Consider the following 14,248-nt stretch of genomic DNA (forward strand, 5'->3'; position numbering starts at 1 on the left):
CTGGACAACAGATCTGAAGTGCAAAAGACAACAATTGAAAATGCAAAAGTGAGGGTGAGAGATATGAAGGACATAGTGAGAATGTTGAATTTGCACCTATTCTCAATCTGAGGGAAGAAGAAAAAAAATCTGAGGGAAGGTAATAACCAAAGGTACAAAGGCAGATTATATTTTAGAACTGGTAAAAGACAAAACCTCAGAATGAGAGAACTCAACAATGCCAAGCAGGAGGAAAAAGAGATCCACTGCTATACACACACGGAGGTAAAACTGCAGAACACCAAACTCAAAGGGAAAATTCAAAAATATCCAAAGGGAAACTACATATATGTAACAAAAGAATAACCAATATGATTTATTGCCTCTAAGTTCCCAACAGCAGTGATGACTTCCCTGCTGGTCCAGTGGCTAAGGCTCCCTATTTCCAATGCAGGGGGCCCTGGTTCTATCCCTAGCCAGGGAACTATATCTCACATACCACAAATGAAAGATACCGTATGCTGAAACTAAGACCAAACACACCCAAATAAATAAATAATTTATTAAAACTTCAGTGCCAGGAAAGATTTACTTTACTGAGGAAATGATCTACCTTCTCTGCACAAAAACATGAATCACGTAATGCTCTGTATTTCTCTTGTTGGCATTAGCTTCCAAAATTATTGGAGATAATCTGGTAGAGCAACAACAGAGAACGAAAAAGCTGGCTTAAAACTCAACATTCAGAAAGGCTGATGCCATGATCTTACATGGCAGCTGGTCCCATCACTTCATAGCAAATAGATGGGGAAACAGTGGAAACAGTGGCTGACTTTATTTTTTTGGGCTCCAAAATCACTGCAGATGTTGATTGCAGCCATGAAATTAAAAGACACTTACTCCTTGGAAGGAAAGTTATGACCAACCTAGACAGCAGATTAAAAAGCAGAGACATTACTTGGTCAACAAAGATCCGTCTAGTCAAGGCTATGGTTTTTCCAGTAGTCATGTATGGATGTGAGAGTTGGACTATAAAGAAAGCTGAGCGCAGAAGAATTGATGCTTTTGAAGTGTGGTGTTGGACAAGACTCTTGAGAGCCCCTTGGACTGCAAGGAGATCTAACCAGTCCATCCTAAAGGAGATCAGTCCTGCGTATTCATTGGAAGGACTGATGTTGAAGCTGAAACTCCAATACTTTGGCCACCTGATGCAAAGGGTTGACTCATTTGAAAAGACCCTGATGCTGGGAAAGATTGAGGGCAGGAGGAGAAGGGGAAGACAGAGGATGAGATGGTTGGATGGCATCACCGACTCAATGGACATGCGTTTGAGTAAACTCCGGGAGTTGGTGGTGGACAGGGAGGCCTGGCATGCTGCAGTTCATGGGGTTGCAAAGAGTCAGACACGACTGAGCGACTGAACTGAACTGAACTGAATGGTTTTTCCAGTAGTCATATACGGATGTGAGAGTTAGACCATAAAGAAGGCTGAGTGCCGAAGAATTGACACCTTCCAATTGTGGTGCTGCAGAAGACTCTTGAGAGTCCCTTGGATCTCCCAAGGAGATCAAACCAGTCAATCCTAAAGGAAATCAACCTTGAATATTCACTGGAAGGACTGATGCTGAAGTTCCAATACTTTGGCCACCAGATGCAAAGAGCTGACTCATTGGAAAAAGACCCTGATGCTGGGAAAGATTAAGGACAGGAGGAGAAGGGGACAACAGAGGATGAGATGGTTGGATGGCATCACCAACTCAATGGACATGAGTTTGAGCAAACTCTGGGAGACAGTGAAGGACAGGGAGGCCTGGTACACAGCAGTCCCTGGGGTCGCAAAGAGTCAGACATGACTTAGTGACTGAACAACAACATAAATAACCCCTACGGTCTTACAGTTTTTTAATTAATATTCTGACATTAAAAATTCTGAGCAGATTCTCTGACCTGCATTCCCCCCCATTTAAAATTTACCGTGACATAGACATTATGGTTGATATTTATTTTTCTTCAGATTCAGGCTCTCAAAAACGTGTCTTTTCCAATAAATCAAGTCAACTTTGATAAGCCTCTACAAATACAACATGAAAGAAGGGAGTAAACGTGTCAAACTCACCTGGACCGTGGTCATTTTCTTCTGTTCTTCGAAAATGACTGGAATTGGGATTCTTCTGTTTTTCCAGATTGTCACTCAAATTCCAATCATAGACCTCACATCTCAAATTAACGTATCCCCGGAAGTGATCCTTTCCTGGTCCTGGAACTTCCTTCTCCTTACTTCACTTGATTCTAAGGACTTAAAAACAAACTCACTTTACTTTTCCTGGAGTATAATTGCTTTACAATGCTGTGTAAATTTCTGTTGTACAGCAAAGTGGATCAGGGACACACATACATACATCCCCATCTCCTTAGATCTCCTTTCCATTCAGGTCACCACAGAGCACTGAGTCGATTTCCCTGTGCTATATAGTAGGTTCTCATCAGTCATCTAATCAACAGTGTATATCATAGTGATATCATAGTATCAATAGTGTATACATGCCAAGCCCATCCAAAAGCAAATTCACTTCAATTTGTACATTCCCCTGGAAATCCCATGGACAGAAGAGCCTGGTGGGCTACAGTCCAGCTACAGTCCCTGGGGTTGCAAAGAGTCAGACAGGATTGAGGGACTAAACCACCACAACTACTGGGCCATACACCTCGTTGGTGTTGCTAAAGGTGCTGCGGTAGGCAGAGTCACGGCCCCCACAAAGATATCCATGTTCTAATCTCTGGAAGCTGTGAATACGTTACATCACATGGCAAAGGGGAATGAAGGTGGTTAATGAAATTACAGTTGCTAATCAGATGACCTACTAATCCAGAGATTCCCTGGATTAGATTAGATTCCCTGGGCCTGGTAGGCTCAATGTAACGAAATGGGCCCTTATGCATGGAAGAAAGCAAAGGGACCAGAGAGAGATGTGATATGATAAGAACTCAACACGCCATTTCTGGAGATGGGGAGAAGGGGAACCAGGAGCCAAGGAGCATGGACAGACTCTAGAAGCTTGAAAAGACAAAGAAATAGCTTGTCCCCCACAGCCTCCAGGAAAGAACACACTCTTGCTGAGACCTTGGTTTTAGCTCTGTAAGATCCATCTTGAACTGCTAACCCACAGAACTCTAAGACAATAGACTTGTATTTACACAGTTAAGTTTGTGTTACTTTATCACAGATTGAAGTCAGGAGCAGGGGCTGACAAAGGATAAGATGGTTGGATGGCATCACCGACTCAATGGACACAAGTTTGTGTAAACTCCAGGAGATGGTGAAGGACAAGGAAGCCTGGTGTGCTGCAGTCCAGGGGATTGCAAAGAGTCGGACATGACTGAGCGACTGAACAAGAAAATCACAGAACCAACACAAAATCTAATATAGGTGTCCTCTAACATAAGATCCTAATACTTGAAAGTTTCCTTTTGTTTAGAAAACCACAACATCTAGGCCTCAAGGCAGTGCAAACACTATGAAGATTAACATGCTAATTATATATGGAATTTAGAAAGATGGTAATGATGATCCTATATGTGAGACAGCAAAAGAGACACAGATGTAAAGAACAGACTATTGGACTCTGTGGGAGAAGGCAAGGGTGGGATGATTTGAGAGAATAGCATTGAAACATGTATGTTATCGTATGTGAAATAGATCACCAGTCCAGGTTCGATGCATGAGGCAGGGTGCTGAGGGCTGGTGCACTGGGATGACTCTGAGAGATGGGATGGGGAGGGAGGTGGGAGGGGGTTCAGGATGGGGAACACATGTACACCCATGGTTGATTCATGTGAATGTATGGCAAAAACCACCAAAATATTGTAAAGTAATTAGCCTCCAATTAAATTTTTAAAATAAATAAATAAAAATAAAATTAAAAAAAGATTAACATGCTAAGCAAATCATAAATATTTTCTTATTTAATCCTTGCCACCAATCCAGATGTATCAAATCACTAGATGTGTGTTTAAATGAAACAAGTCAAGGCTTAGAACCTAGAGACAGAGTATCTTGTCCAGAGTCACATACTTTCTCAGAGGCAGTGCTGAATTTCAAACCTGGGCTCTCTCCAAAGCTCATCCCCTTAACCACTTTGTACTTTCTTCACCAGACAACCTCCAAAAGTTTAGTTCTCTGTAGAGCTGGCTGAAAAAGCTCACTACCCATAATATCACACTAGAAAGCAGCATACAAGCACAGTGACTATACTGGATGTCTGAAACAGCTCTCAGAACACTCAATGCACGAACACAGAGCAACCTTCTTTCACAAAGAGAGAACTAGAGCAGGAGCAAGTCCCGACACTCACTCCAAAGCAGCAAGTCAAAGACAGACAAGGAGTCAGAAAGACTCACGTCACAAGCTCGTTGATTCAGCGAAATCACCATGAGTTTTTGCTTCCACTCCTTCTGGCCACAAATTTTTCCAAGATAATTTCCCAATAGCTTTTCTAACCCCCCAAACCACAGACCCACCCCCATTCTACCCACCACAACTGTTCTTTGATCTCCTGTTGTTCAGTCACTAAGTCATGTCTGACTCTTTGCGACCCCATGGACTGCGGCACACCAGGCTTCCCTGACCTTCACTATCTCCTGGAGCTCGCTCAAACTCATGTCCATTGAGTCAGTGATGCCATCCAAGCATCTCATCCTCTGTCTTTGACCTCTGGGTACATGCAATTCCACTCGGTCGCCAACCTTGAATCATTTTACTCTATGCACCAGGACTAGAGATCTGGACAAGAGAAAACGTATAGAACTATTTATAGGACTATCAAAGACCATCAAACTCAGGACTACTCATGAGGAGGAGAACACGAATACAACATCTTGGCCACATTCAAATTTCATAATCCCCTGTTCACGAGTCCTCCTGTCCCTCCTATAATGAACGGGTAGGATTTCCTGATGATTTCTTTTCACTGCACACATTCACTTTATGGCATCACTCCTGTTGCCCTAGAAGGGCCACCTGCTTTTTCCAGAAATACACACATGTACAAAGAGAAAAATATGAAGCCTTAAAGAGCAAAGTAGGCCACAGAAATACATTTTCGTAAGTTTCACAAATTAATATCAAAGAAGCTTATTTCTTGACCACAACACAACAAAACTAGAAATGCAAACCATGGTGTATGTATATGTTTAATATTTTTGTGTTACCTTTGCATGGAAAAGGTACCTCTTCCATACCTTTGGAATGATCTGTATAAGAGATATGGCTTCCCAGGTGGCTCAGTGGTAAAGAATCCGTCTGCCAATGCAGGAGATGCAAGAGAGAAATATTAATGAGAAATTCAACACATTTATAAAAACAGAAACCAAAACCTGCATATCCAGGGGAAAAAAAATGAAAAACCTTCAAACTAAAAAGGCAATATAAATGAAAACTCTGAATTATTCAGTAGTAAATGACAACAAATCCTGTGGGTGGGTGAGAGAACCTGGATAAGCAGAGAGTCGTTAACATGCTGCAGAAAAGCCTAAGTATGTAAGTCAAGCCTATTCAAATTAATGTACACATACAGTTAATGTGACTCTAATAACCTTGCCTCTGGTTCCCTCACCTGACATGACACCACCGCAGCCATTAAGAAAATGTAATCATTTTATACTATGGAAATGTTTATAATTAGAAATAAAGTGATAAAACCAACATCTGTTACATGTGCATATGTGTATGTTGAGCTGCTCGGTCATGTCCAACTCTTGTGACCCCATGGACTACAATAGCCCACCAGGGTCTTCTGTCCCTGGGACAGGACTTTCCAGGCAACAATACTGGAGTGGGTTGCCATTTCCTCCTCCAAGGGATCTTCCCCATCCAAGGATCAAACCCACATCTCTTGCATCTCCTACACTGGCAGGCGGATTCTTTACCACTGGGATTCTTTACCTGGGAAGCCATATCTTTTATACAGGTCACTCCAAAGGTACGGTAAAGGTGCCTTTTCCATCCAAAGGTAACACAAAAATATTAAACACACACATACACCATGGTTTGCATTGGTGATCAGCATTTAGGGTAAGAGACATGTTTTTACTTGTGTAGAAGGAACCTGAAAGGGAATATACAAGAAAACTGTGGAGTAGACTTGGAGGCAAAAGAAATAAAAAACATCTTTTATAGCACATCACTAGATTATATCTATTTTTGAGAATAGATAGTGACAAGAGTTTATTTGTCATGACAATAGTTTTCAATTAGTATCTTGAGGAAGGTATGGGCTTGAAGGAGTGAACTGGATTTGGATCAACTGAATGAATCTATCATCAAATCTGTACCCGGTTCAAATGTATTTTTTTAATGGCTGAGTAATATTCCATTGTGTATATGTACCACAGCTTCCTTATCCATTCATCTGCTGATGGACATCTAGGTTGCTTCCATGTCCTGGCTATTGTAAACAGTGCTGCGATGAACATTGGGGTACACGCGTCTCTTTCAATTCTGGTTTCCTCGGTGTATATGCCCAGCAGTGGGATTGCTGGGTCATATGGCAGTTCTATTCCCAGTTTTTTAAGGAATCTCCACACTGTTCTCCATAGTGGCTGTACTAGTTTGCATTCCCACCAACAGTGTAAGAGGGTTCCCTTTTCTCCACACCCTCTCCAGCATTTATTGCTTGTAGACTTTTGGATAGCAGCCATTCTGACTGGTGTGAAATGATACCTCATTGTGGTTTTGATTTGCATTTCTCTAATAATGAGTGATGTTGAGCATCTTTTCATGTGTTTGTTAGCCATCTGTATGTCTTCTTTGGAGAAATGTCTGTTTAGTTCTTTGGCCCATTTTTTGATTGGGTCATTTATTTTTCGGGAATTCAGCTGCAGAAGTTGCTTGTATATTTTGGAGATTAATTGTTTGTCTGTTGCTTCATTTGCTATTATTTTCTCCCATTCTGAAGGCTGTCTTTTCACCTTGTTTATAGTTTCCTTTGTTGTGCAAAAGCTTTTAATTTTAATTAGGTCCCATTTGTTTATTTTTGCTTTTATTTCCAATATTCTGGGAGGTGGGTCATGGAGGATCCTGCTGTGATTTATGTCGGAGAGTGTTTTGCCTATGTTTTCCTCTAGGAGTTTTATTGTTTCTGGTCTTACGTTTAGATCTTTAATCCATTTTGAGTTTATTTTTGTGTACGGTGTTAGGAAGTGTTCTAGTTTCATTCTTTTACAAGTGGTTGACCAGTTTTCCCAGCACCACTTGTTAAAGAGGTTGTCTTTTCTCCATTGTATATTCTTGCCTCCTTTGTCGAAGATAAGGTGTCCATATGTGCGTGGGTTTATCTCTGGGCTTTCTATTTTGTTCCATTGATCTATATTTCTATCTTAAAAAAAATACATTTGAACCGGTTCTACTGAGATGGATGAAACTGGAGCCCATTATACAGAGTGAAGTAAGCCAGAAAGAAAAACAACAATACAGTATACTAATGCATATATATGGAATCTGAAAGATGGTAACGATAACCCTATATGCGGGACAGAATGAGAGACACAGATGCATGGAACAATTTTATGGACTCTGAGGGAGAAGGTGAGGGTGGGACGTTCTGGGAGAATGGCATTGAGACATGTGTATTGTCATATGTGAAACAGAGCACCATTCCATGTTCGATGCATGTGACAAGGGCTCGGGGCCGGGGCAGTGGGATGATCCAGAGGGATGGGAGGGGGAGGGAGGTGGGTGGGGGGTTCGGGAAGGGGAACACATGTAAACCCATGGCTGATTCTTGTCAATGTATGGCAAAAACTATTACAATATTGTAAAGTAATTAGCCCCCAAGTAAAATAAATAAATTTATAAAAAAAAAAAAAAAAAAAAAAAACGAGATGTCATTATACACTTTGTTTTTCTCAGTCAGCACCATTTGCAATATATTCCATGGTGTAAATGTGCCAAAATTGAGTTAATCACTCTCTTATAAATGGGCAATCACTTGTTTTTACTATTTTATCCCTACTCATAATGGTTCAATAAATATCTTTGAACATAAAAAAAAAAAAAAAAAAAAAAAAAAAAAAAAAATCTGTACCCGGGAGTCCATATCTGAACCTCAAGCCTACCTACTCACCAAAGCTCTAGCCTTATGCCTCTTCACATACACAATCAGCCCCACAAAATAAACCAAAACAAACAAAAAACCTGACTTCAAGTTAAATCTGGACCATAAATCCCCATTCAGTGGCACCCTTCCCCCACCCCAGGTTTCTCCATGTCTGAGCCCCACAGTGACAAGACACCTAGGCAAAACACCGAATTCATTGATATTCACCTACCACTCCAGTTTTTAATCACTGAGCCTCATAAGCAGAAATTGTTATCAAGTCAAACTTGGGTCGGCTCACCCACTGAGCAGCAAAGCCAATTTACTGACACCCCTTTGTTGTGAAGCAAACCCCAGCGTTTTCTGCAGGGCCCAGCCAGGAGAACTGACAGCTCAGGTTCAGAAGACCTCAACTCCCTGATGCCTTTCAGGTAAGAGTTTTTTTAAAGCAATTATTTGTGATGAGGGATGCAGGTTTCATGACTTCCTACTGACTGGTTGGCGGTGAGGTAACAGTTTCAGGAAACTTCATCATCAACTTTCTAGTTCTAACCAGTCTGAGCTCTACACACTTGTGCTCAGCAAGCAATCACATCTTCCACCCCTGCAGGTGTCTGAGTTTCTGCGAACAACTCAAAGGTACACATCAGATCCTATGCACATCCCTTAAGGAGAAACTAAGATTCCATGAATTACTGCTTCCTGCCTGCTTTTCCTTAGTTTCTGCATTCCCTCACTTCCCATGTCCCTAATTAGTCTGCTCTTTGGATATCCCTGAAAGTCCAGGAGATCAAAGCCTTTTTCTACAAACAAGAAAGGGGGGGTGACAGGGAGGGCCTTTTGTACCCAAGAGGGCCCTTCAGGATCCAGCTCATTTTCAATCCCCCTTTCCTTTGATAGTCCTCAATCCTGAGGGGAACAGGGTGGGACACGAAAAAGAAAAAAGTTTTGACTAGAGAGGTCAATTATAAAGTCAGCAAGGGAAGTCAATTTTAGGAAGGCTGGGTTTCAAAACACAGACACAAACCCTCACAGTCAGCGCCTCGGTCGCTTCTCTCTTCGGAGATTTAACAGCACTGACTGACAAAGGGCGTACGCCTAAAGCCAAGCCAGCCTCCTCAGTGACTGAACCCAAAACCGCCTGAAGGCCTTCCACTGGCCTCGCAGGCCCCTCCCTCCGGATCGACGTCCCGAACTCTACCCACTGGATACTGAGATTCTCAAGGCTCCGGGCAGCTGCCAAAGGCTGAATTCACTTCCAGTACGATTCCCATTAGCACTTTGTCGCTCCCAAGTCCCCTCTCTGGCTGTCGCTAGGGACGCTTCTGAGGCGGCGCGACCTCAGAGCCTTTCGCGGTCTCGGCGCTCTGGCTTCCCGCCCAGCTCTGTGACGTAACGGGGCCACGCCCACCCCGCGACGGGAGAGGAAACGGTCATCACAGAAGATGGGGCTCAGAGCGGGGATCGAGATCACTCGGGGACACTTCCTTCCCTTTTCCTCCTCGTTGTCGGTCCAACGTACCACGCTGAACAAGTTTTGAGAGGCCGGACCCTACCCAAGACAGTGGCGGCGCGGGCCGGATTCTCTTTTGCCTTTTGGGGCCTACGGAGAGACGGCGGCGCCCGCAGACACCACGGAGAAGCAAGCACTCTGGGGCGGCCAACTGGCAGGAAGTGCGGTTCCGTACGTCAGGGAGACACGAGGAGCTGGCTTTAGGAGCCGCCTTTGGACGATCAGCGGTTTGTAGGAGTGAAGACACGTTATAAAGGCGGTTGTCAAAGACCGGGTGAAATCTGGAAAGGAGGTGGAGCGGGGATGGAGAATGAGTAAGGTGGGTCTGAGCCCTGTTGAAGGGGCGGAGCCGACGCTGAAGAGCCCAGCACTGTAAATACAAATGCCGGGGGCTGGGAATGTGGCTGTTTCTAATTGCAAACCGAGAGGGGCGAGGCTTAAAAGGAATGCAAATATGTCCTTAGAAAACAAAGGGCAATTACGAATAATTATAGTATTATATTGTGTATATATATATAGTATAGTATTATATTGTTTGGCATCATTCCCAAATAAAACACTTAAATATTAGCCATTATTTTACACAGATAGAGGGGTAGTAGAGGATATTATCTGTACATCCTTTCTAGAGGGTAATTTATAAATTATCTATACAATTTAAAATTTTCATTCTCACTGATGCAGAATTTCCAATGCTAGGAATTTTTGTTTGGTAATTTTTTTTTAAACTAAGAATAACCTGAGTGTACAATCAGCAGGTGAATAGTTTGGTAAATTAAACATAGATCTCTTCAACAGAACAGTCTACAGCCTTTAAAAAGCCAATTATAGGGACTTCCTTCGTGGTCCAGTGGTGAAGACTATGCTTCCAATACAGCACTGCAGGTTTGATCCCTGGACCGGGAACTACAATCCCATATACCATGTGGTGTGGCCAAATTGAAAATAATATAAATAAATAAGCCAATTATGGAATTACCTGTATTTTTTAAGTGACTTATTGAAAGGATGAAATATTGACCTCCAGAACAGCATTCATAATATGATCCTATGGCAAACATTACTAAGCATTTCAAAAATTTGAAGGGATTAAGTAAAACTTACAATTTTGATTATATTTGGGGTATGGACTTGGAGATGGAATCGTCACTAAACTCAAAGATTAACATAGCATCACAACATACCACCTGCTCCAGTCTGGAAGCTCCTCAAAGTGCACAACTCTAAAATGGAAGTCCTCTCCCTTCCAGACTGAATTTTCCCTTGTTTTGTTTCTCATCCAGCAGTCACTACTACACAGTAAATCAAGAATGGAGATGTGTTACCTGGATTGTAGGTTGATGTGAAGGTCAGAGGATCAACCCAAAATATAACCTACATGTCACCATCATACTGGCCACTGATTCCTGTTAATACCACCTCAAAAATAACCCCAGAATCACTCCCTGTGCTCGCCCTCATTGCTTTACTCCATTTATATGAATTACTACTGAATTTGCCACCGCACCAGCTCCAGAAGTGAATGCCTCTCCAACCACCTCCTTTTTTCCCATACCGCAACCATCTTTGTTATTATACCCTCCACAAAACCCTGAATTAGTTTACTGATAACAGACTAAAGCAAGATCTCAAGAGAATGCTTTTAAGGCTATATACAGGCACACACTGAACAGATTCTCCATTATCATCTTCATTACTCCCTGCCTCCCACTTAATTCTTCCACTACTCTGGTCACTCCCAAGACCTTGTGGTCTCATAGGCTACCAAGAATTTGTGAATACTTTCCCTCCACTGAAGTCCTTGGCACACAGGAAGCAATGAGAGAATATTAGTTACTATGGCTGTTCCCTCATGAGTCATCTTGGATGTTACTTCTTCAGATAGCACTCAGGGACATCTTCCAGGCCAGTCTCAAAAACAATAATACAATTATTAAATATTAAATTGCAACTACACTGTGGTACTAACAATAGAAAGTACAAAAGGCATCCAACAGAGAAAAAGAGACAACAGGTCTATACAAGGGATGACTGAAGATTATCTTTCTAGACCATCATGCTGACTTGTCTGCCCTCCAAAAGTACTATGAATTCCTCAGACAGAAACTCTGTAATATTTTTGTATCCCCAGTTCTCAGAACAAAAACTTGAATGGGTTTCAATAATAGACTATTAAATGCTAACAGGCTTCCCAGGTAGGGCTGGTAGTAAAGAACCCACCGGCCAATGTAGGAGACCTTCAATCCCTGGGTTGGGAAGATCCCCTAGGGAAAGAAATGGCAACCCACTCCAGTATTCTTGCCTGGAGAATCCCATGGACAGAAGAGGCTAGTGGGCTACAGTCCACAGGGCTGTAAAGAGTCAGACACGACTGAAGGGACTTAGCACACATCCAGAAGAGCCTTTCCTTGGGGAGGGGAAATCTACCTCATTACTACCTTACTGTAAATTACTATTATTAATATTAGTCATTTCTCCTTTATTTCTCCTCATAGAAATTTCTCCTCACTTCTCGACATTTTATAATCCATTCACTCTCTGTCCTTCACTAGATTGTATGGTCCACTGTGAAGGCTGTTCCTTTGCCCATTTTGTTCACTGATGTTTCCTCACTGTGCAAAACAATGATTTGCAATGATGGTGCTTTAAAATGTTTCCGGAGGAGTAAATGACCCAAACCCAGGACTGCTTTTGCATTCTGAGTTGGCCATAACATGGCAAATTTCCATTGCTTTTCCTATGAGTCAGACTCACTGTTTGTAACTGGGATCTTCTATTCTCATGGTACTATGGGAAAGAACTCCAGATAAAGGAGAAAGCAAAGACCCCACCTCAGTGACAGTGGGAAGGAAAGAGGGAGAAAGAAGTCACCTGTCTCAAATCAGAGGATCACAGAGGAGCTGAGACTTTTTTTAAACTTACTTTTTGGCTGCACCACGTGGCATATGGGATCTTAGTTCCCAGACCAGGGATGAAACCCACGACCCCTGCATTGGAAGCATGGAGTCTTAACTACTGGACCACCAGGGAAGTTCCAGGATATTTAAATGGCAGCTCTTCACAGGTGTCAGGCCTATGGACCAATCTCAGGATTCAGCTCCAATCTCTTTCACCTTCCAGAAAGATCTTACCTCCCTGACTCCCTATACACTCCACCACTCTTAAAGACTAAGGCTTCTATTTCGCATTTTGTTCTATTTATTCAAGCAATCCTTTTCCATTCCTGCTTTGTCCCCTTATAATCAATTAAGTCTCTCTGACATGTCAGACAGTCTGCTCCTTGGAACCATCTTTCTCTCCAGTGACGGAACGCATTTTTATTAGCCCATGAGTTGATTCATTCACATTCCAAATCTATACAGGTAAGGGTTTTGAGTGTTTTTTTTCCCCCCTCTCTCTGCTGGGAATCAGAGAATCATGAAAACCAGCACTCTACTCTCTGGTACAAGGAAATGATGGTGGAGCATCCCACCCCGGTCTGACCATTTTGCTGTCTGTGCTGTCCAGTTTGATCTAGTGCCAGGAGTCACATGACTACTGAGCACTTAAAATGCTGCCATTGCAACTGAGAAACTGGTTTTCTTCATCTTACTGGTTTTCCATTTTTTTAAACATTGAAATTAAAGGAAATTCACTAAAATTAAGGAATTTATTATCTCCTTGTGGAGATAACAAATAGGCATTTCAAAAATTTATTTGAAACAACAAGGTCCTCCTGTATAGCACAGTGCCCTATATTATCCTGGAGTAAACCACAGTGGATAAGAATATGAAAAAGAATGTATATATATGTATACCTGAATCACTTTGCTATACAGCAGAAATGAACACAACATTGTACGTCAAGAAAATAAATTTTTAAAAAATCGATTTGTGTTCTATGGTGCTTAAATACCATTATTAAGTCCTTCCCCAATCCCCTAAATGAGGTGCTCCTTCAACAATAAATTGTCATATTCCCTTGAGACAATTACTCCACATCTATTGCATTTATTAGAAACACTTACATCCTCTCACTAAATTAGCTTGAGTGTAGAGATACACTGAGATAGACACTTAAAGATAATCCTACCATCTCAATGATATCTCCAGGGGACCATGGGTTTTCTTTGTTTTAATCAACACAATCTCCTCAGCTTCTAGGACTGAACCAAGTACCAAGGAAGTATTTGCCAAATATTCTGTAAATGAACAGACTGACTCAACCTCAGCCTGTTGCTTGCCAAGTCTTCCTTGGCAATATCAACTTTGCAAGGTTTAAAGGACGACATCCCGGTTTTGAATTCACACTTCACTTTGGCTGGGGGTAACTGAATTGATACCAACACACCCCATATGCCACCAACTCAGTATCAGCCCTCTTGTGCTTTTCCCACATACACATTATATGTTTAAAAATTCACCTCCTCATTTCCTCCACTTAGTTGAATTCAAGCTTCCTTCATTTGCTTTCCTGATGGCTCAGCAGGTAAAGCATCCACCTGCAATGTAGAAAACACAGGAGACGCGGGTTTGATTCCTGGGTCAGTAACATAACCCTGGAGAAGGAAATGGCAACCCACTCCAGTATTCTTGCCTGGGAAATCCCATGGACAGAGGAACCTGGGTGGCTACAGTCCATGGAGTCACAGAGTCAGACATGACTAACCACACACACCTCTCC

General features: G+C 42.1%; 1 protein-coding gene and 1 long non-coding RNA gene across 2 annotated transcripts in view; one reads left to right on the forward strand and one right to left on the reverse strand.

Moving 5' to 3' along the window:
• The window catches only part of PPP2R1A (protein phosphatase 2 scaffold subunit Aalpha), a 133,674-nt gene extending 124,233 nt beyond the window's left edge, over positions 1-9,441 (reverse strand). The window contains exons 1-2 of the mRNA XM_081514740.1: positions 9,278-9,441; positions 2,096-2,275 (exon numbers count right to left, since the gene is read on the reverse strand). The gene's annotated coding sequence lies outside the window, so the exon portion shown is untranslated. The remainder of the gene's footprint in view (positions 1-2,095; positions 2,276-9,277) is intronic.
• Positions 9,442-9,511: 70 nt separating this feature from the next.
• LOC145515208 (uncharacterized) lies at positions 9,512-10,563 on the forward strand. The gene is made up of 2 exons (XR_014060754.1): positions 9,512-9,904; positions 10,384-10,563. It is a non-coding gene; the product is annotated as an uncharacterized LOC145515208 (long non-coding RNA).
• Positions 10,564-14,248: the final 3,685 nt, after the last annotated feature.

This window comes from Giraffa tippelskirchi, chromosome 7 (genome assembly GCF_054371585.1).
Source record: "Giraffa tippelskirchi isolate mGirTip1 chromosome 7, T2T-mGirTip1v1.2.pri, whole genome shotgun sequence".
In the NCBI taxonomy this organism is placed as follows: domain Eukaryota; kingdom Metazoa; phylum Chordata; class Mammalia; order Artiodactyla; family Giraffidae; genus Giraffa; species Giraffa tippelskirchi.